This window comes from Phyllobates terribilis, unplaced genomic scaffold (assembly GCF_046119375.1).
Source record: "Phyllobates terribilis strain yellow unplaced genomic scaffold, ASM4611937v1 Scaffold_4__5_contigs__length_816908805, whole genome shotgun sequence".
In the NCBI taxonomy this organism is placed as follows: domain Eukaryota; kingdom Metazoa; phylum Chordata; class Amphibia; order Anura; family Dendrobatidae; genus Phyllobates; species Phyllobates terribilis.
In genome coordinates this window covers 134638172-134660992 of record NW_027362764.1, presented here as the reverse complement: position 1 = coordinate 134660992, position 22821 = coordinate 134638172, and positions in this window count along the sequence as shown.

Sequence of the window (22821 nt, the reverse complement as noted above, 5' to 3'; positions counted from 1 at the left end):
ATCTTCCTTAGGCAGCTGGAACCGCCCACAACTTATTTGTACCAGTGCTCAGGCTCCTCCCAGCCGTTGCTATGGCAGCTTGTTGTGTGGAGATGAATCACTTACTTTCATATACACACATTGACCAGTAGATGGCAGGAAAGTACAAATTTGCAATGCAATGCATTATATCCCATAACTCAGTACACACAATGGAATAAATCTACTACCGTACTACAACTGTCTCATTTAGCAGCAGTAGAACGGGTACCGGGATGCCACATGGGCTATCAATGCTAAAGTCCCGGACAACCCCTTTTATATAGTAACATTATAAATGCAACAGTTACCCACCTTTCCCAGATCAGTGTTGGCTCCCTGCCTCTGCTCAAGTCTCAGTGTTTTGGCTGCAGTGGTCACGTCATATCGACAGATCCCATCACCTTTACAACCAATCACTGCTCTGCTGATGTAGATGGGGTTGGATGCAGTGAAGCGAACTGTCGATGTGATGTCACCAACCAATAGAAAAAACATAAGAACACAGCACCATTTCTAAATTTAGTTGCATAAATAGTTGATTGCAAATTGAATACAATAAGGTAAACTTTCATATCAACTTATATTGCTTCCGTCACGGGTCAGTAAAGGTAACAAAAGTCCTTTTTTAAAGGTAAGGCTTAACAGAGAAGCTGGCTGGGGCACAGGTGTATCTGGCAAGAGATCACACTTGCAACATTTTGAGTAAGTTTCCCTTTCTCAGAATCACTGTGATATGTTGAAGCATTCCAAAATTATTACCATAGAAAGTGACACATGACAGATTTCACAAATGGAGATTGTGTCATGTAAGGGCAGGGAGATGCCAGGTGTACTACACAACTGGAGGGGGTGGAGGAGCTGGTAAAGGAATGCCCTGGTCATAGGGAGAGGGGGAAGATGGTGATTCCTTAAGGCTGTGTGCCCACGATGCGTTTAAGCGTTTCAGCAGTGGCAAAAACGCTGCAGAAACGCATGGTAGAAGGCCTGCCATGGTCCCCAATGATAATCCGCATGTGCTGTGCACATGTTGCGGAAATTTCCGCTGCGGATTATCATTGCGGAAAAAAACGCAGCACTACCAATTATTTTGCAGAAGTGCTGCGTTTTCACCCCCATTGACTTGCATTAGATCGCATGGATTACGCATCACTGTATATGTAGATGCGCATTCCATTTGTTTCAATGTGCGGATGGTACCCGGGTGTGGAGGACAGGAGACTCTCCTCTGGACACGGGTACTATAGAATCTGTAAAAAAAAGAATAAAATAAAAACAAATATGATATTTACCTCTGTTGGCCCCCGCTCTCCTTCTCTTCGCTTGCCGGCAGATCGCGGTGGACTGAAGGACCTGCGCTGACGTCATAGTCATGTGACAGCAGGTCCTTCAGTGTAGTGTACCGGCAAGGGAGGATGGAGCGAAGCAAGACTGCGGGGGCCATCAGAAGGTAAGTATAGATTTATTTTTTTATTTTTAAACATTCTTTAAGGTTACAGTATATAAATCTATGCCGGTTGCATGGATTTATATAGTGTGACCAAGTTGTCAAGCACTTTCCAAGTGATGCTAAAATCGCTTGGAAAGCGCTTGTCAACCCGCATGCAGAAATGCATGTGAAGAACGCTTCACATCCACTTGTCCCTGGCAGGAAAAACACATGTAGAATCCGCATGTACAATCCGCATGCGTTTTTTCTGCCAGGGAGATGCAGAAACGCTCAGGAAAAATCTGGAGCATTTCTGCATCGTGGGCACATAGCCTAATACTCACCTTATGCTAAAAACCTGCGCTCCCTATTGCCCTAGATGGGTCCTTCCCCCCGTGTGCATCTTGCCCTGGCTAGTGTGCAGGACAATGTCTTACTACTACAGTAAAGACAACACAGGGAATGAGACAGACCAGGGGAAAACACACAAACAGATGAAAAACAACAAGTTTCAAAGACGCTCAACAGTTTCTCAAAGAACACCTTCTCCAGGGCAGTCAGGAACAGAATAGTAACTCTATAGCTGGCATAGGAGAAAGCCAGGAGCAGGTTTAAATAATGAAAGGGGCGTAGTTCCAACAAGCAGCAGCTGACACAAAAGCCAATAGAAAAGCTCAGCAGAGTTACAACAAGGAACTCTTAACCCCTTCCATGCCACAAAAAACCATAAACCTGTTTAACTCATGAATGGCCGTGTAGATTTCAAAGAGGACCTGTACTCTAATCCCAGATGCACTACAGGTCCCAGCAGAGTGTGGCATATTTGTGACAGATTGGTCACAAAGGACAAAATTGGCTCCCTCATTAAGTGCATAAACATTTTTTTTTCATTTTTAAAGGGTGTTTAAATATTGCTGTCACTCAGCTGTTCTGGCGCCCTCTGGTGTTTCTTTTAATGTCCACCTAATGTATCCAGTGTTTGGTGTGAATCCTTTTCTAGAGTTCTAATTCTTATTGTCTGTCCTACATAACAGCAACACTGTGTTGCCTGTGTGCAAGAAGTAGTAGGACTGAGTGATTGGCCGTACATTAAATGAAAGTTCTGAAAAAGAATAATAAGAAATGAAAAAAAAAAAAAACGGATGGCACCATAAAATGGAAAATCTGTGAGTAATCTGTAAACTGATGCTGTGGCTAGGTCTGCTGGAGGTGCATTACAATGGTTTGTGTAAATGATATTCTACTCTATTGTTTAAGGCTATAAGCACACAGGGAGAATTCACCTGCTGCAAATTGTTGAGGGATTCACTATAAAATTTGAATATGTTATTAGCAAAAAATTCAGCACAATAAAAAATGAAATGTGCATTTTAAAGTCTATTCCGCACAGGCTTGGACTAGACCACAGGGGAACAGGAGTATTCCCTGGTGGGCCCCAGTGCAGGAGTGAGCTTCCTATATGAGCAGTATTTGGCACAATACACTTGATTCTCTATGTAGAGACAATGGCAACACTTCATCATTCTTTAAACAAACTGTCCAGTTTATTATTATATAGAACGAAGCAGAGTTAATATGTGAATGACAATAATGTAATATTTGCATCTAGCTGAAGAGTGGGCTTCCAGAGTCAATGTTACTGGTGGCCCCTTGGCACCACCGTCTAACAATTACACCACATTACTATTTCTGCAATGATTTTCCAGATGCCAATCCATTACTGGCAGTGCAACCAATGCATGATGCATTAGTCAGAAGAGGCGCCGGGGATGCCGACAAGTAGGAGGACGTTTTCAGGGCTCAGGTCAAGCAGCTGCGGACTACCGCTGTGGCTGCTAGACCAAGATCTTGTGAATCATTTGGCCCAACTCTAGTAATTTCACATATTTCAATGCACCAATTTTATTAAACTTCATAGTTTTAGAAACCAAAAAGTGCACCACTAGATGGCAGATTTGTATTGTATTGTATATCCTTTGATTATGAGAAGTAGCTCAAGTGATATATGCCGAGACATTGATTTATTAACTATAGGAAACAAACAAGCAAATTAAGCAATGCTCAGATTTTTTTTGAGACCCATATAATTAAGTGGTTTCTTGCTTCCTGGAAAGTGTCAAGTTCCTCAGGCCAGAATAATTAAACATTGATTGCTTTGCCCATGCCGTGAATCCGTAATAACGCCATGATGTGACTTAATAATACCACCTTACATTGTCCAAATAATACCAGAGTCGTAAATGGGTTTCCTTCCACTACTGGACAACCCCTTATTTATGGGTACAGGAACATTAAAAAAAAAATTTGATGCGCACGGTCTTACTCATTGCTGCGTCTTTCTCCAATTTGCTAGGATCCGCATTCGGCAAGGGCAGCACATGAACACTGTAGCCAAGGAATGCGAGGTATTTTATACGCTACATGCGCTGCACATTTCTCAGGAGTTCTGTACTTGGGATAACTCCTTTTAATTGTATTGGGAAGCTTGGATCACTTGTTCAGATGACATTTGCTAGCAATGCCAACAAGGCGAAACATATGTGAGGAGAGGTTCACAATGAGTTTTTGAAGGTGAAAAAATATTAAGCGTTTTCCAAGTGGAATCCACTCTGGTAAATGCTTTTTTTTAAGCCTCAAAGAAGCAATGTCAATTATTATTTTCCTCTGCAAAATTTTCAAAACTCTGTTGGAAAGAAACTTTGTAAAAACGCCTTATGAACTGTAAAGTGCATTTTTTAATTGAAGTGAATAGGAAGAATATTTAATGAGTATTTGAAGGGTTTTTTGCATGGATTTTGGAGCAGATGTGTGAATCTAGCCTTAAGGCTCGTGCACATGACAGTATTTTCAGTCCGACTGCAATCCAGAAAAACATTGGATCGCACTTGGACCAATATTATACTATGGGGCTGTGTACATGTCTGATATTTTTGGAAAAAATTGCTGCATGCCCAAGTTCGATCTGATTATCTAATTGCACTTTGCCATGCATGTCTATGAGTCTGTGGAAAACATCGAACTCTACTCAGATGACATCTGAGTGCAGTCCAATTTTCATGAACAGACAGAATGGAGGAGATGGAGAAAGTTTTTCCATCTTCTCATCTGAGAAAATTGGATCAAACTGTGATCAAATTCTGATCAAACTATAATCAGAGTGTCATAAGCATAATCTACCCGATTCTCTCATATGCTGGTGTGAACCTAGCCTTAAACCCAGCAATGAATGATGTCAAGTTTGCTATAGTTATTAGAAAACATATACAGAAATCATTAAAGTTGGTCATATTTCCTTTGTTGGAACACAATAGTTTCCTGTCAGATTCCAGGTGTCACATGACCTTTTTATTTCAACATAATTTGTAGGAATATTAAACTGGTTAAGCAGGATTACTTTGTATGTTTAGGCAATAAATAAATTAATTAGAACTAGATGAAGAAGAGCCAACATTTTTTTGCCTGGGCCATAGGCAAGGCTTGTCATCTGCTGGACTACACAGTTATTGATTGTTAACCCCCGCTATGCACTGTATATTTTTGGACATTGTTTGACTTTAATCCTGCATTTTTCACCAGTTTCCACGTTTCACCTCTGCAGGCTGTATCTCTAATTTTCAGTCCTTTTTGATCCTTTGGGTGAACACTAACTGCTATGATGTATGCAATACACAGAATACAACCAACAGAGGGGTTCCTCCTTTCTCTGTAGCACACAGACAGAAGCTGTAGCAGCATGGAGGACAATATACAGCAGCATGGAGAATATTATACTTCAGTACTAAGCTGTGTGGCTGTGATTCCAGTACTGTACTGAAGTATAACAGTTGTTTGAAACTGCAGCACTAGTCTGTGTATGGCCATGGCCCCACTATCAGTATTTGGTCAGTATTCGGCCAGTATTTTTTGTCAGGAGTGGGAGCCAAAATCAGGAGTTTCTATTATACCTTTTCTCTGGTTGTTCCTCACCTGGTTTTGGCTCCCACTCCTGAGAAAAAATACTGACCGAATACTGACAGAATACTGATAGTGGGGCTGTGACCTATGTCTCACTATGGTGAGCACTCCTCCTCTCCTACCTCCACGGATACAATTTATCTGTGTGACCTGTCACCTAATTCTTCCAGCGGTCCACCTTGCTTTGAAAAACAGTTCAAATCACTCATGGTCAGAGTGGATGATGAACTAAAGAGAATGTGTCAGTAGGATCAACCCTGCTAAGCATGCATCTCATAGAAATGTTTGTTATGAGGCAAAGTTTACTTCTATTGCACGCGCCATCCCCGTCGGGTTTCAGCTGATTCTGACAGCTGACACCCAGCACTCAGTGCCAGGAGCGGTGCCTGCACCGCTCCCGGCACTTTAACCCCCTAAATGCTGCGATCATTGCTATCGCAGCGTTTAAGCGAGCGAGCAGAGGGACAGAAGCCCCTCTGCTCTTAGATCGGAGACCCTGCGACATCATCGCGGGTTCCCAATCGTTTCCATGGTGACCCGATGTCATCATGACGACATCCGGGTCACCAGGCACTATTAAGTTAGGTAGATCATGCGCAGTGCATGATCTAATTAACTTGTGTCAGTGCAGAACTGACGTGCCCCCTGGGCTGTGGGGATATCCGGCCTTGTAGATGCTGGGGGTTATAGTCAGGGTGCCGGCGACCCGGTCCGTGACCCATGGCAGTCAAACCAGGGTAGTCTATGTGCACTAATATCAATGTCCGACTACGCCACCTGTGGATTACGGTTATTGGTAACCGTCGCTGCGGAGTAGTCCACTGAAGCTGATTGTGTATGCAGCAAGGTGATGTGACTCCCCACAGGAAGAGTGGAGCTTCAGGGCAGCGTGCATGGATGATGGTGGTGATAGGGCCGGGATCAGTAATGATAACACGGAGTCGTTGCAGTACAGTCCTAGGGTCTTTACTGGTGGCAATTATATAGGCCCCAACGGGAGTACTTGCTAGGGATGAGGGCCTGGTCAGTCTGGGAGCAATCCTAGAATCCCCTGGCCAGGTGGAGTTGTAGGCCTGCCGTTCTGACTGTACTCTTTGGCTATCCCGCTTATAGTCGTGTTGTAGCCCACGTCCCTGAGTGTGACGTGCTGTGCTCACCCGTATGGCTGGCGACTCGAATCCCGTGTATTCCTCACTCCTCTGTGGCGGTACTGGTCCTTTCGTGTGGCTGAGCCTCCGGGCTTCTGTTGGGCCATGAGACCTGCAATCCCCTGCCCTGCGGTATCTGCTGCTGGGCCTGAAGGGTCCCACAGCCTCGGACTCCGGTGTCCGGTCCTCTGTGTGCACTGGCCAGGACGAGCTAACTCTAGCTCCAGTCCATGTGACGCGCCCCTGGGCCTGTGTCGCGCTGCGTTGCGCACGCGGGAGCTTACCCGGAGCCGGATCTCTTGAGGGTTGTAGTCCCGTGGCGGTGACCCGGTCCGTGCCCAGGGAGTCAAACTGAGCGGCGATGTAACAGCGGTAGATGCAGGACGACTACGCCACCCGTTGAATGCAGCTATGGAGCTGCCGCTGCAGGACAGTCCGCTGAGGCCGGTGGATGGATGGTGCAGCGTAGATGGTATAACCCCCAACGGGAGGGGTATGGCCTCAGGGCAGCAGATGTGGATGATGGGGGTAGCAGGAACCACTCAGAGACGGTGCGGTGTAATTCAGGGTCTTTACTGGTAACAACGATAGACCCTCCCGGAGTACTTGCTAGCGAACGGGGCCTGGTCAGTCCTTGAGCAGATGGGATCTCCCCTGGCCAGGCGGAGTTGTAGGCCTCCCAAACTGACTGTACTCTTCTGGCTACCTTGCTAGAAGCGGATATAAGTAGCCCACGTCCCTGAGTGTACCGTGTGGTGCTCACCCGTATGGCCGGTGACTCGGGGCCTTCTAATGGCTTCCGCTCCACGATGGCGGCGCTGGTCCCACGCGTGTGACCGTGCCTTCGGGTTTCTGGGCCTGAGGACCTGAAATCCCCTGCCGGTCGGCTTCTGCTGCTGGGTAAGAGTTAGTCCCCACAGCCTCGGACGCCGGGTCCGGTAAGAAAGCTTCTCAGTCAGGGCGAGCTCTGCAGCTGCCAGCCCCTGACTTGTAGTAGTATTGCTCCCACTGAGCTTCTGCTGTTTCTTCCTGTGACTGTTTCTTGTCTCTACTCTCCTTGACTGACTAACCCTGCTTCAGCCCCGGGTTTATATAGGGGAAGGTCTTCCCCTCCCAAGACTGGGCAGGAGGTGTGGCATGCACAGGATCCCTGACCAAAGGACCTCCCACCTGCTCTCAGACATAACATTACATTACTGTGGGAAACCAGACCCCTGGGGTGCCACATTCCCCCCTAGTAAAATTTAGTACTCCGGGACTAAACACATTTTAGAAAAACATAACAAGATATAACAATAACAATACAATAAGAAACACATAAAGGTGGTCACGGCATGTCCGTAACCGGGTGCAGTCTTTGAAGAAAGCAAGGTGTCCATTTCACCAAAACAGGGAGACGTAACCAGATAGGGGTCTGTCCTACCCCGAGTCCTTAACAGTCTCTAGTCCATCCTGGGTTACGCTCCAACTATGTACAAGGATTCCCGGTAAATCCACCAAGGACTCCTAAAAATAACTGGAAACACAAAATTATACACAAGCAACAATACACAGATAAACATAAATAAAACAATTTATACACTTCAAATCCTCCAGCGTGCGGGTAACTGGCCTCTAGTGGCCCTAGTGGACCTACGGAGCTGACTGTCTGGCCCTGAACTACAGGGTGTAGGAGCTGTCAAGGGTAAACTGGGCAGCTGTCTACCGGCTCTTTGTCTCACTAGGGGTACGGCAGGCTCACTATAAGCAGAGGGTTGATCCTCCTGTTCTGCTTGTGTGGAGTCTTCTGCCTCCTGGACCGGCTGTTCTTCCAGCTCTACCTGTTGCTCCGTAGGTGCTTGGGATGCTGGTTGGAGGAAGGTGAGTACGGGTACCACAACTGCACCATTGACTTGAGTCCAAGACCGAGGGAAGTCCCCGAGCACAGTACTAACCATATCTTCCCTTTCCTCTACGGGTCGATGGTCTTCTTGTTCCTCTTCAGGGTTCCTCAGTTGTTCGGGACACTTTTTCAGGTGGTCCCGGGATACAATGGCTGTGGTTTCCCCTCCGTCTTTACTGATGGTACAAACCTTCGGGTTCTCGTGGCTTGAGGGCAGTACGGTGTACGGGTCCTTCTCCCACTGGTCATCCAACTTGTGGAGCCGTCTCTTCCTCTTCAAGACCTGCTCTCCGGGTACCAGGGGAACAGCGGGAGCATACTGGTTGTAAGTTTTCTCTTGTCTTTCCCTAGCCTGACAGAGACTTCGCTCCACGCTCTCCTGTACTCTCCGGTACTGCTGCTGCCTCTCTGTGTCCCAGTCTGTTTCTGGTGAAGTGTCCTCGGGTGTCAGGACTCCCATTTCCAGGTCAACAGGTAACTTACCAGGTCTTGCCCTCATTAGGTAAGCCGGGGTACAGTTGGTGGAACCTACCGGGATGTGGTTGTATAGGTCCACCAGATCGGGCAACTTCTCAGGCCACAGACTGCGTTCTTCCAGGGGCAACGTTTTTAGAAGATCCATTACCACCTGGTTCATTTTCTCACAAAGTCCATTAGTTTGCGGATGGTAGGGTGTCGTCCTTATCTTCCGGCAGCCATACAGATTGCAGAATTCCTGGAAGACCTCCGCTTCAAAGGCAGGTCCCTGGTCCGTCAGCACTTGGTCCGGGTACCCGTGTGGACGGCAAAAGTGCTGCTGGAAGGCTCTAGCTGCTGTTTGAGCCGTTAAGTCCTTGACGGGGACGACAACCAGAAACCGGGAGTAATGATCCACGATGGTTAACGCGTAGACGTAGCCACTTCTGCTTGGGGTCAGTTTTACATGATCCAAGGCTACCAGTTCCAACGGTTGCCGGGTGACGATGGACTGCAGGGGAGTCTTCTGGCTGGCACGGTCCTTCCTTCTCAGGTTGCACGGGCCACAGTCTCTGCACCACTTCTCGATGGTTCCCCTCATGCCTACCCAGTGGAACCGCTCGCGCAGCAGGAACTCCAGCTTCTTCCACCCGAAGTGTCCAGCTCCGTCGTGGTATGCCTCCATCACCATGGCTGCGTCTCTTCGTGGCACCACTACTTGCCAGAGTAATTCATGCGTCTGGGAGTTAACCATTCTGCGGCACAACTTCCCTTTGTAAAGGAACAGTCGACTCTTCTCTGCCCATAGTTGTTTGGCTTCCTCCGGAGCGTCTGGTTCAAGGCGAGCCTCCGGCCGAGTCAGCATCTCCTTCACCAGTCGGACGGCAGGGTCGCTGTCTTGCGTTTCCGCCCAGTTGTAGTGGGGTAAGGGGTTCAACGTAGCAGCCTGCTTACTCCTTACCCGGTGGGAATACTGGATAGTCCCATGACGGTGGAACGCAGGGAGTTCAACTTCTTCCAGTCCCTCCGGATCTTCTCCTCCGTCCGGCAGGTTGGGCATCCTGGACAGGGCGTCCGCGTTGGTATTGGAGCGTCCTGCCCGGTATTTGATTGTGAACTCGTAGTTGGACAGACGGGCCATCCACCTCTGCTCCAGGGCACCGAGTCTTGCCGTGTCCAGGTGTGTCAACGGGTTGTTATCCGTGTACACGGTGAACCGGGAAGAAGCGAGGTAATGCTTAAAGCGCTCGGTGACTGCCCATACTACGGCCAGGAACTCTAACTTAAATGAGCTGTAATTCTCGGGGTTCCTTTCGGTGGGTCGCAGTTTTCGGCTGGCGTAGGCGATTACTCGTTCCTTCCCCTGCTGGATCTGGGACAGTACGGCTCCTAGCCCGATGTTACTGGCGTCGGTGTAGAGGATAAAGGGCTGGCTATAATCCGGGTACGCCAGGATTTCGTCCCCCGTGAGGGCCATCTTCAGCTGGCGGAAGGACTCTTCTTCCAGCTCCTCCCATTTGAAGGGCGGCTTCTGGTTCTTGGCCTTCCGGGACTGGCCTATCAGGAGGTCCTGCATAGGTGCTGCCTTTTTGGTGAAACCGGGAATAAACCTTCGGTAGTAGCCTACCAACCCGAGGAACTGCCGCACTTCTTTTACGCTGGAGGGGCTTGGCCATTCCTTAATTGCGGTGATCTTATCAGGGTCGGGAGCCACTCCGTCAGCGCTCACCACGTGTCCCAGGTACTGCACCTTTGGTTTCAGGAGGTGACACTTGGAGGGTTTCACCTTTAGGCCGTAACTTGCCAGAGCTTCGAACACTTCCGCCAGGTGTTTCAGGTGGTCCTCATACGTCTTGGAATATACGATGACATCGTCCAGGTACAACAGGACCGTCTCGAAGTTTCTGTGGCCCAGACAACACTCCATTAGTCGTTGGAAGGTTCCCGGTGCGTTGCAGAGTCCGAACGGCATGCAGGTGAACTCGCTAAGTCCCATCGGGGTGGTGAATGCGGTCTTCTCCCGGTCCGCCTCTGCTACAGGAATCTGCCAGTACCCGCTAGTGAGATCCAAGGTAGAGAAGAAGTTAGCAGATCTTAAAGCAGCCAATGACTCCTCTATCCTTGGTAAGGGGTACGCATCCTTGTGTGTGATACGATTGATTTTCCGGTAATCTACACACATCCTCATGGTGTTGTCTTTCTTTCGGACTAAGACTAGTGGAGCTGCCCAGGGGCTACAGCTATCCCTGATCACCCCAGCCTCCTTCATGTCTCTAAGCATCCCCTTGGCGTGTTGGTAGTGGGCAGGGGGTACGGGTCGATACCTCTCTTTTATAGGAGGATGGTCTCCCGTGGGGATGTGGTGTTCTACCCCCTTGACTCGCCCGAAGTCTAACGGGTGTTTACTGAACACTCTCTCGTACTCCTGAACCACCCGATAGACTCCTTGTTTCTGGTGTGCGGGAGTGGAGTCAGTACCCAGATGTAGTTGCTGACACCAGTCCTCCATGTTTTTCTTAGAGCCGTTACCTTCCTCCGGGTGAGATGGAGGCAAGGGTTCCACAGATTGTATAGAATTTTGGTTAATGGTATATAATTTGGCTAGCGTGGCATACCGGGGCAGGTACACTTCCCTCTCCCCGATATTTATTATGCGAACGGGCACCCTCCCATGGCGTACATCAACCACCCCCCGTGCTGTCAAAATGGTGGGCCTACTGTCCGAGTAAACTGGTTCTACCATTGCCTGGTAATCTCTACCTCTCAGACCAATAGCTGCCCGGCACCAAATCATCATTTCACTTTTTGGGGGCATGGCAATAGGAAAAGGGTCACACATTCTTACGCTACCAATCTCACCGCCGGAGAGTTCCACCTGTTGCCGTCGCATCAGTGCCCGGATCTCTTTCTGGAGCACCCGCTGCTCGCCGGAGCTGGCGTTCTTGGCAACCTGCTGTAAAAGGAAAATCACCTCTGCAAGACAATTTTCAATTACATTAGTTCCTAGAGTTATTTTTGGGTGACTCTCATGTTTGTCAATATCTACAATGATCAGTCCCTGTGCTGCCAGTTCGACTCTACCGATTTTGATGGTCACCTCTTTAAATCCGATCTGTGGCACGGGCTGGCCATTGCTGGCGATGATACTCAAGTCGTCGTCAGGGTAGCGGGTAATATCCGAGTCATTCCAGTACTGCTTAAAGAGCACGTACGGGATGGTGGTGACCTGTGACCCGGTGTCCAGTAGGGCACTCATGGGAATGCCATCCAGTACCACAGGCAAGACTGGACGTCCTCCCACATATCTGTCGCGCCAGTTCGATGGGCCTGGTGATCTTTTTCCTGGGGGTTGGCCCTCTATCCCAGGTTGTGCCCGTTTAAAGAACAGTACCTTGCCATATGTCTGGGTTGATTGCAGCGGCGGCAGATGGGTCGTCCGTCTTCGCTGTATCGGTCACTGGGTCTTCCTCTGGCCGGTGGGGTCCTCCTTGGTCGACGCCACGGGATGTCCTCCGGTCCGGATGCCAGCTGGATCTTCCCTGGGGTGGAAACCTGTAAAGACTGCACAGTTCGGGTTAGCGCAGCAACGCTCTTAGCTAGCTCTTGGACCTGATGGTGTAGGTCTGGAGCCGGGTCATTGTCCAAAGCCTGCGCATCAGCTCCCACAGGCCCTGCCGACAAGGGCGCCGCCTCCTGGTGGTAAGTGATAGCTGGGCGCCTGTGGGTCACAACGCCACCCGGTGCCGGTTCTCGGAGCACCCGGATGGCTCTGTCCTTGAACTGTGCAAAGCCCAGATGGGGATCCTGTAAGGCCATCGCCCGCAACTGGGTTCGGTGGGCATTACAATATAGTCCCTCTATAAATTGTTCGGTCAACAGCCTGTCCTCGTTTCCCACTCCATCAGGGTTGGTCTGCTTAATGGCCCTCAGGGCCTCTTGTAGGTCTAGTGCATAGTCCCTTATACTCTCATGCGCTCGCTGCTTGCACCCGTAGAATCTAAGCTTAATCTCGGCTGAGGTGCGGGTATCAAAGGTATCCTTCAGCCGGGTTAGTATCCCTGCGACAGTCTTCCTCCCAGGTGGCCAGGATTTTACTTCCCTTTTGGCTGCCCCGGTTAGTTGGGCCACCAGGATGCTCACTTTTTGCTCTTCTGTGAGGGGGTACACCTGGAAGAGGCTATCCAGCTTTTCTCTAAAGTCATGCAGGGTATGTGACTCCCCTGAGTACTGGGGTAGCCAAGCTGCTCCCGGGATATAGGGCATGGTGAAGGGCATAACTGCAGCAGCGGTGGCGCTGGCGGGGGTTGAGGCAATGAAGCTCTCCTCCGCATCCGACATCTTCCTCCCCCCTAGTGGACCGTGGCCTACCTTGCGATGATCCTGTTCCGTAGGCCGCGGCTCCGCAGTAGATCATCAGGGTTGAGGACCTTCCGTCGCGCTCCGGTGACGTCGGCGTCTGCTGGGCTCCTTCCAGGACCTTACGCAACGTCCGGACGTGAGGCGGGGCTTCAGTTCTCGCGCGCTTTCGGAGTCCACGCCCCTCTTCTTCCCGCGCGGCGTCCTCAAGATGGCGTCCAACGGCGGGAAAACTCCACGGATGGCGGGAAGAAGGCTGAAGATGGCGCCGGATGGCGGGAATCTTCACAGATGGCGGGAAGAAGGCTGAAAATGGCGCCGGATGGCGGGAATCTTCACCGATGGCGGGAAAACTTCACGGATGGTAAGTTTTAAAAGTCTCTTTTTTCAGGCACGCAGTACCCGGTGGTTGCGGGCACGAAATCCTGCCGACTACGCCAAAGTTGACGCGCCCCTGGGCCTGTGTCGCGCTGCGTTGCGCACGCGGAGCTTACCCGGAGCCGGATCTCTTGAGGGTTGTAGTCCCGTGGCGGTGACCCGGTCTGTGCCCAGGGAGTCAAACTGAGCGGCGATGTAACAGCGGTAGATGCAGGACGACTACGCCACCCGTTGAATGCAGCTATGGAGCTGCCGCTGCAGGACAGTCCGCTGAGGCCGGTGGATGGATGGTGCAGCGTAGATGGTATAACCCCCAACGGGAGGGGTATGGCCTCAGGGCAGCAGATGTGGATGATGGGGGTAGCAGGAACCACTCAGAGACGGTGCGGTGTAATTCAGGGTCTTTACTGGTAACAACGATAGACCCTCCCGGAGTACTTGCTAGCGAACGGGGCCTGGTCAGTCCTTGAGCAGATGGGATCTCCCCTGGCCAGGCGGAGTTGTAGGCCTCCCAAACTGACTGTACTCTTCTGGCTACCTTGCTAGAAGCGGATATAAGTAGCCCACGTCCCTGAGTGTACCGTGTGGTGCTCACCCGTATGGCCGGTGACTCGGGGCCTTCTAATGGCTTCCGCTCAACGATGGCGGCGCTGGTCCCACGCGTGTGACCGTGCCTTCGGGTTTCTGGGCCTGAGGACCTGAAATCCCCTGCCGGTCGGCTTCTGCTGCTGGGTAAGAGTTAGTCCCCACAGCCTCGGACGCCGGGTCCGGTAAGAAAGCTTCTCAGTCAGGGCGAGCTCTGCAGCTGCCAGCCCCTGACTTGTAGTAGTATTGCTCCCACTGAGCTTCTGCTGTTTCTTCCTGTGACTGTTTCTTGTCTCTACTCTCCTTGACTGACTAACCCTGCTTCAGCCCCGGGTTTATATAGGGGAAGGTCTTCCCCTCCCAAGACTGGGCAGGAGGTGTGGCATGCACAGGATCCCTGACCAAAGGACCTCCCACCTGCTCTCAGACATAACATTACATTACTGTGGGAAACCAGACCCCTGGGGTGCCACACATGGCTACTTGCTCCTTTGTGTCCTATCTGACTCCTGACACTAAACTGACTAACCCCGCCTCCAGATCCAGTTATATAGGGCAGGATCCTCCCCTCTCTGGTCTGGAGCAGGAGGTGTTGCATGTTGTGTGTTCCTGACCAGGAAACTCCTGTTTTGCTCCCAGACATGGTATTACTACCACTGTGGCAACCAGACCCTCTGGGGTGCCACAGAACTGACAGTTATGAAGTATAGCATTGATCTTGCACTGCTATACCTTCTAAATATGATCAGACTGCTAAAAGTGAAAGTCCCATACTGGGACTAAGTAAAAAAAAGTACAAAAAAGTTTAAAAAAAAATTGTAAAAAATATTTTTTTTAAAAATCTGAAAATAATAATAAAAAATATATATATTGTACCCATAAATAAATATTATTATGAAAAGAAAAACACAATTTAAGTACACATATTTGGTATTGTTGCGTCCGGAACGACCCAACCTATAAATCTGTCCCACTAGTTAACCCCTTTAGTGAACATCGAAAAAAAAAACAAGGAAAAAACTAAGCTTTATCATCATACCGCCAAACAAAAAGTGGAATAAAATGCGATCAAACAGATGAATGTAAATAAAAATGGTACAGCTGAAAATGTCATCTTGTCCCGCAAAAAACAAGCCGCCATACAGCTCCATCAGCAAAAAAATAAACAATATATAGCTCTCAGAATAAAGCGATGGAAAAATAATTATTTTTTCTACAAAATAGTATTTATTGTGTAAAAGCGCCAAAACATAAAAAAACATATCAATGTGGAATCACTGTAATCATACCGACCTGAAGAATAAACTGCTTTATCAATTTTACCACACGCAGATTGGCATACAAAAAAAAAATAATTCTGAATTGTTGTTTTTTGTTTATTCTGCCTCCCAAAAATCGGAAAAGAAAGTGATCAAAAAATGTCATGTGCCTGAAAATGGTACCAACAGAAACGTTAACCCGTCACGCACAAAATAACACCTCACCTGACACTGTCGGTAAAAATATGGAAAAATTATAGCTCTCATAATATGGCGATGCAAAAAGCAGTTTTTGCAAAAAAAAAAGCGTCTTTTAGTGTGTGACAGCTGCCAAACATAAAAACCCAATATAAATCTGGTATCGCTATAATCGCACCAACCTGAAAAACAAAGTCGTCTAATCACTTACACCGCACGAGGAACAGCATAAAAAATAAATAAAACCAATTCTTCACCTGCTGTTGATTGGTTCATTCTGCCTCCCAAAGATCACAGTAAGGCTCGGCTCATGTTTATCCTGTGCTCTGTGCTGAGTGCTTAAATTGGAGTTTCCATGTAAATCTCTGAAATACGTAATTCAGACAGAACCCCAGGCGGAAGATTCCCTATAACGAGGCAGATGCAGGCACTGTGGACGCCGTCTGGAATATGATCCAGCGGTGTCCGTCTTTTTAGGCGTGCATAAAAGCGCCATTGGCCACAGTTTTGTGCACCTCTGAAAAAAAGGACACCGCTGCACAGAGGCCAGATGGAGTCCAGAGTAAATCTGTTGCCTCATTATAGTGAATGGATCCTTCGGGGTTTCATCTGAATTACGTCACTCAAAGATTTAAATGGAAACCCTAATATCAATGCTCATCGTAGAGTACAAGATAAATGGGAACATTTTACATAACATTTTGGATCTCAATAAAAGCTTTCACTCAATCCAAAAAAAAGCAAGCCCCCACTCAGGTCCGTTATCTGTTAAAGGAAATATAGAAGGCTTTCACGTTACTGGTGGCACAAAGGCTCTGGAAAAACTAAATGGACCTTTCCCTCCAAAAGAAATTCAGCAAATTCTGTGCTCCCAAATCCAAATTCCCCCCTCTTTTCTGTGCCCCACAGTGTGCCTAAACCCCAGTTAGCTTTCACATGTTTGCCATTTCTGTAGCGATGAGAGCCCACATAATATACAGGGGCATGTCTCCAGAAGCATGAGCTGGGCATAAAGTACTGGTCATTACAACGTACTGGTCACTAGAACGTACTGTTCACTTCAACGTCAGTTTGCAATTTTCACTCAACAACACCCGCTGCTGCTTGTTTCTGGAAAGCACCCATGTAGTTAAAAATCCTCACCACACCTGTAGATAAATTCCCAAAGGGGTATAATTTCCAAAGTTGAGTCACTTGAGGCAGAATTATGATTTTCTAGTACTTAGGGTTTATGAAGTATGCAAACTATTCTAGGAAAATTTGCACTCCAGGAGGCAAATAGCGCTCATTCCCTCCAGAGTCTCGCCGTGTGACTAAGCAGTACTGCACAGCCACATATGGGGTATTTCTACATTCAGCAGAAATTGTATAACAAATTTTGGTGCCATTTTTACAGTTTGAAAATGTAAAAACTGGGTCTAAAACAAAACTTTGGTGGTAAAAATGTAATTATTCTTTTTTCACCACCCAATGGTGTAAAATTCTTTGAGGCACATGTGGTGTCAACATGCTCACTTCACGCCTAGATGAATTCATTGAGAGGTGTAGTTTGTAAAATGGGGTCTCTGCTGTTCTGGCACCTTAGGGGCTCTACCAATGTGACATGGCACTGTCAAACCAGTCCAGCAAAACTCCAATATGGCGCTCCTTCCGTTCTGAACTTTCCCATGTGCCTCAAAAGTAGTTTTCAATCACATATGGGGAATTGGCATACTTAAGAGAAATTGCACAACAAACTTTGGGGTCCATTTTCTCCTGCTATCCTTGTGAAAATGAAAAAATTGGGGGCTAAAACAACATATTTGTGGGAAAAATATATATTTTTTCATAGATCAACATTGTAAAATTCTGTGAAGTACCTGTGGGTTCAAGGTGCTGACCACACATCTAGATAAGTTCCCTGAGGGGTCTAGTTTCAAAAATGCTGTAGCTTGTGGCGGGTCTCCACTATTTAGGCACATCAGGGGCTCTCCAAACGCAACATGGTGCCCACTAATTCCAGCAAGTTTTTCATTCAAAAATTCAAATGGCGCTCCTTCCCTTCCGAACCCTGCTGTGCGCCCAAATAGTAGTTTTCCTCCACATATTGGGTATCGGCATACTCAGGAGAAATTGCACAACAAATTGTATGGTGGAATTTCTCCTGTTACCCTTATAAAAATGCAAAATTTGGAGCTAAAAAACATTTTTGTGGGAAATATGTGAGATTTTTATTTTCACGACTCAATGTTATAAACTTCTGTGAAGCACCTGGGGGATCAAGGTGTTCATCACACATCTAGATAAGTTCCCTGAGGGGACTAGTTTCCAAAATGGTGTCACTTGTGGACTGTTTAGGCACATCAGGGGCCCCCCAAACGTGACATGGCATCTGCTAATTATTCATGCAAATTTTGCATACAAAAAGTCAAATGGCACTCCTTCCCATCCAAGCCCTGCTGTGAGCCAAAACAGTGGTTTTCCCTCACATATGGGGTATCGGCACGCTCAAGAGGAATTGCAAAACAAATTTTGGTGTCCATTATTTCCTTGTTCCCTTACGAAAATAAAAAAAATTCAGTCTAAAGTAAAATTTGTGTTAAAAAAAAGTTAAATGTTGATTTTTTTCTTCCACATTCCAAAAATTCCTATGAAGCACCTGAAGGGTTAATAAACTTCTTGAATGTGGTTTTGAGCACCTTTAGGGGTGCAGTTTTTAGAATGGTGTCACTTTTGGGTATTTTCTGTCATATAGACCCCTCAAAGTCATGTAAAATGTGATGTGGTCCCTAAGAAAATGGTTTTGGAAATTTTGTTGGAAAAATTAGAAATCGCTGGTCAACTTTTAACCCTTATAACTTCCTAATAAAAATTTTTTTTTAAATTTTGTTTCAAAAATTGTGCTGATATAAAGTAGACATGTGGGAAATGTTATTTATTAACTATTTTGTGCGACATATCTCTCTGATTTAAGGGCATAAGAATTAAAATGTTGAAATTTGCTAAATTTTCTACATTTTTTCCTTTTTTTTTCACAAATAAATGCAAGTCATATCGAAGAAATATTAACACTATCATGAAGTACAATATGTCATGAAAAAACAGTCTCAGAATTAGTGGGATCCGTTGAAGCGTTCCAGAGTTATTACCAGATAAAGTGACAGTGGTCAGAATTGTAAAAATTGGTCTGATCAGTAAGTTGCAAACAGTCTTCAGGGGTAAAGGGGTTAAACAGGTAGTACCATATTGGGGTATCAAAGAGGTTGTACACTATATAGTATACTGCCCCCATCGATTTAAATCTTGTAAACAAGTTTTTTTGTAAGTACATTCTGCTGACAATTGTGCCTGTGAGCTGCGCTATCGCTGACCACTCACTAAGCAACACGTGACCCCCGGCTGCAGCTTCCTCTGACATCCGCTGATGTCACGTCAAATTCCGGAATCATGGAGGCAAGACCCAGTGACACGCACCCCCCTGATTGTTGGACTGTGGACGGGGTTTCACCACACATCACAGCCCAGCATCCACTGCACACTTTCTCTCTGCTTTCATTGGCCGCATGCTGGGCTGTGATGTGCTGTGAGACCCCACCCACAGCCTATCAATCAGGGGGGTGCCTGCGACTGGGTCACACTTCCATGAATCCGGAACTTGACGTGATATCAGCGGATGTCAGCCGGGGTCATGTGATGTTTAGTGAGAGGTCAGCGATAGCGCAGCTCACAGGCACAATTGGCAGCAGTATGTATTTGTAAAAAGACTTGTTTACAAGGTTTAAATTGATGGGCGCACATATACTATGTATTGGACAACTTCCTTAAGTTGGCATCATATGGCAATATGAATTGAGGGAAAACCATTAACCTGCACATTGATAGTTTTGTGACGCCCTGCTGTGCATGGAGTCACAGACCAAAGGGGGGTGCATTTCAGGTTTTCTCCACAAGAGGCCCTCAGAGCATTCACACACCTCCCCCCTACCTCAGAACCACCAGAGGGAGCCCTTTCGTGAATATATAAAGGAGGGTGGAGGCAGGAAGAGGGGGAGTTCAGTCAGTTGTCTAAGGAGTGAGTCCAGTCAGGAGTCTCTGCTGAGACACAGAAGGTTAGTGACTCAGCAGGTTTCTGCTGAGAGGAGTTGTTTGGAGTCTGCTGCAAGCAGCTCAGAGAGAGACAGCTAGGAGCGTTGCCGACTCTCTAAAGAGCGGCAGAAGAGGCAGTCAGCTTACTGCCAGTGTGTATAGCCTAGTGAGGGCCCAGAGTAGGCCGAAGGCTAGTGGAACAGTAGCATCGGGGACCGAGGAGCTTCATAAGCTCACTCCAGAAATATACCGGACACCGGCTCCGAGTCTGCAGAGCAGTATACCCTCTGTGGAAAACAACCGGATCTTTCCTGGAAGACTTCAGGTCTCAGGATAGCCCAGGAGCTGACACGTAACAGGACCAGGAGGCACGGAGGCTCCGCCATACCAGGAGCGTGCTCTTCAGCAAAAGGCCCTAACACCAGGTCAGCCGGCGCAACACAAGGACTAAGTTAGGCCTAGTTTCAGACAGGCCATAAACTACACAAGCGGCAAGGATACAGGAGGCCCTATACCTGCTCCTGGGGAGAGACCTGCAGTGCACCCCTCACCCTACAGTGCTCCGGGCGGTACCGCAACTCCACCAGTAAAAAGGTACTGAAGCCAAACGTGAGTGTGTCTCCCATTTTTTTCCTTGGACCCGGCTGGGTCACCGCCATATAGTGCACCTTACCAAACACCGCTGCCCTGAGGCCTAGCTCCACTGTGGGGAGCTACCCCATCATAGCTGCCATAACACCGGCCTCAGTGGACTGCCGCAGCGCTGGTGGTCCTCACCAGACACCACAGGTGGCGTCACGAACTTTCATTTTCCATTTAACCCCTTTTTTTTTAAGAGAGACCCCAGGGTACAGGCCCGGGAGCCGACCACCGCGACATCCCCCAAGGCCAGGCATTAAGGCCCGGGCGCCGAGTAGTCCCCATCCCCTGGGTGCCACATCTCTCTAACTGGCGTCACGAACAGGATTGCGTGCCCGGGGCAACAGAAGGAGTTGTGCCCGTTGCCACCGGGTACTGTGCGCCTTAAGAAACTGTAAAAAACTCACAGTGGTGAAGCTTTTCCTGCCATTTTCTGGAGTTTCCCGCCATTGGCCGCCATCTTTCCGGTCGCCATGCGAGAAGAAGGGCGTAACCGCGGGAAAACTAGAGGGCGTAACCGCTGAAAGCGCGTGAAGTCGAGGACACGCCCCACGCACTGACGCAGCGTCAGGTCCTGGCAGGAAGCCCAAGCGAACGCTCTGACGTGGAACGTAAGCGACGCAAAGTCCTATCAGAAGACCTCCGCCTGCGGAGCTGCGGCCTACAGAAGGAAGGTAGGCCACGGTTCACTAGGGGGGCGCCAAGATGTTGCAGCAACAGCCCGACGTCGCTGACCAGGCTGACAGCCCCGATGATGCGCCCGCAGCCGCCGCCGCGCAAGACGGAGCAGCCGCCCCATTACCAGGGCCTGTAGCCCCTATTGTACCATTGACTTTACCGTACATGCCTGGAGCAAAGTGGCTCCCCCAGTACAACGGCAAGCCGGACACCCTGTCCGGATTCAAGCGCAAAATATGCAGCATCCTGGACATGTATTCTATGGCAAACAAAGAGCTGCAGTAGTTGTGGGACAATTGACTGGTGCTGCGGAGAGAGAAGTAGAGACTTGGTCGGCCGCAGACCAGGAATCAGTGTCCACAATATTCAAAAAGTTACAGACTGCCTTTGAGGACCGCACTGAGGCAGACCTCCGGATGAGGTTCTACCAATGCTCTCAGAAGCCGGAGGACAGCGTTCGGGACTATGCCTGCCGTTTACAGGTGGCCCTGCGAGCTCTAAAACAGGTTAGTCCAATTAGCATTACCAATGAGAGTAAAATGCTAAAAGAACAATTTGTCCGGGGGCTGAGGTCCCAAACTGAGAGCAGGACTGTGCGTTGGTGGTCCTTGGACCATCCAGATGCTACCTTCGACACCCTTAAGGACATGGCTATCAAGGGACTGCAACCCCTGGAGACAGCAGATACGTCTATCCAGCGTTACCAGGGTGGGGCCACTCCAACGCCAGCAGCACCCACCTTTTCCCCGCTGGCTGCTGAAGCCAAAGTGCAGGCAGTGCCCCCTACTGAGCTGGACTGTCTGCGCTCAGAAGTGCGCCAGCTGACCAAAAACCTGGCCACTGTCATGAGTGCCCTGCAACTACGGACTGAGCCAGAGACGGAAGGAAAGATCCTGCTAGCCGACTGCCCTGAGGATGTCCCCTGGATGAACCGGAGGAGAAGCAGGACGTCGCCACCCCGGAGGAGGACATCGCCACCCCGGAGGAGGACAACGCCACCCCCAGGAAGGACCAACAACCAGCGCCATCCTCACCAAGAGTTCGTCTGCCACCGCTTCCAGAAGGCAGGTCACACAGTGCACCAGTGTCCTTTAAACGAGCAAACCCTGGGTCCGAGGGTCAGCACCCAGGAATAGACTCAGCAGGCCCCTCAGACTGGCACCGCAGGTTCGTGGGAGGAAGACCTTTCCTATCCATCATACTTGACGGCATTGCGATACCTGCCCTGCTGGACACCGGATCCCAGGTAACAATCATACCTGATATCCTCTATAGCAAATACTGGTCCATGGACAGTCTCCAACCCCCAAACCCATACTTTTCAGTATATGCCTCTAACGGCCTCCCTCTTGACCTACTCGGGGTTAATAATGTAGCAGTAAAAGTGGGGAGAGTGGAGTTAAAGGACCAGGGACTCATTGTAGTGAAGACTGTCAATGAGGAAAATGGACTGAATATGGTACTAGGCACTAACATTGTTGGTAACTGTTTGGAGGAGGTTGTGTTTTTACTCCAACAGCTCGCTGACGTTGCCAGACCAGGGCAGAGGAGAGCGATCCAGAAGGAGATCCGAGCCCTGACGTACCAGCAGCAAGCGCAGCTGACCGGCGGTGAGATTGGTAACGTGCGGGTAACTGACCCGATACTCATTGTAATTCCCCCAATGAGTGAAATGCTTATCTGGTGTAGAGCAGCAATAGGTCTTAAAGGACAGAGCTACCAGGCGGGAGTAGAACCCCTTAGCTCAGAGCACAGACCTACACTCTTAACCGCCAG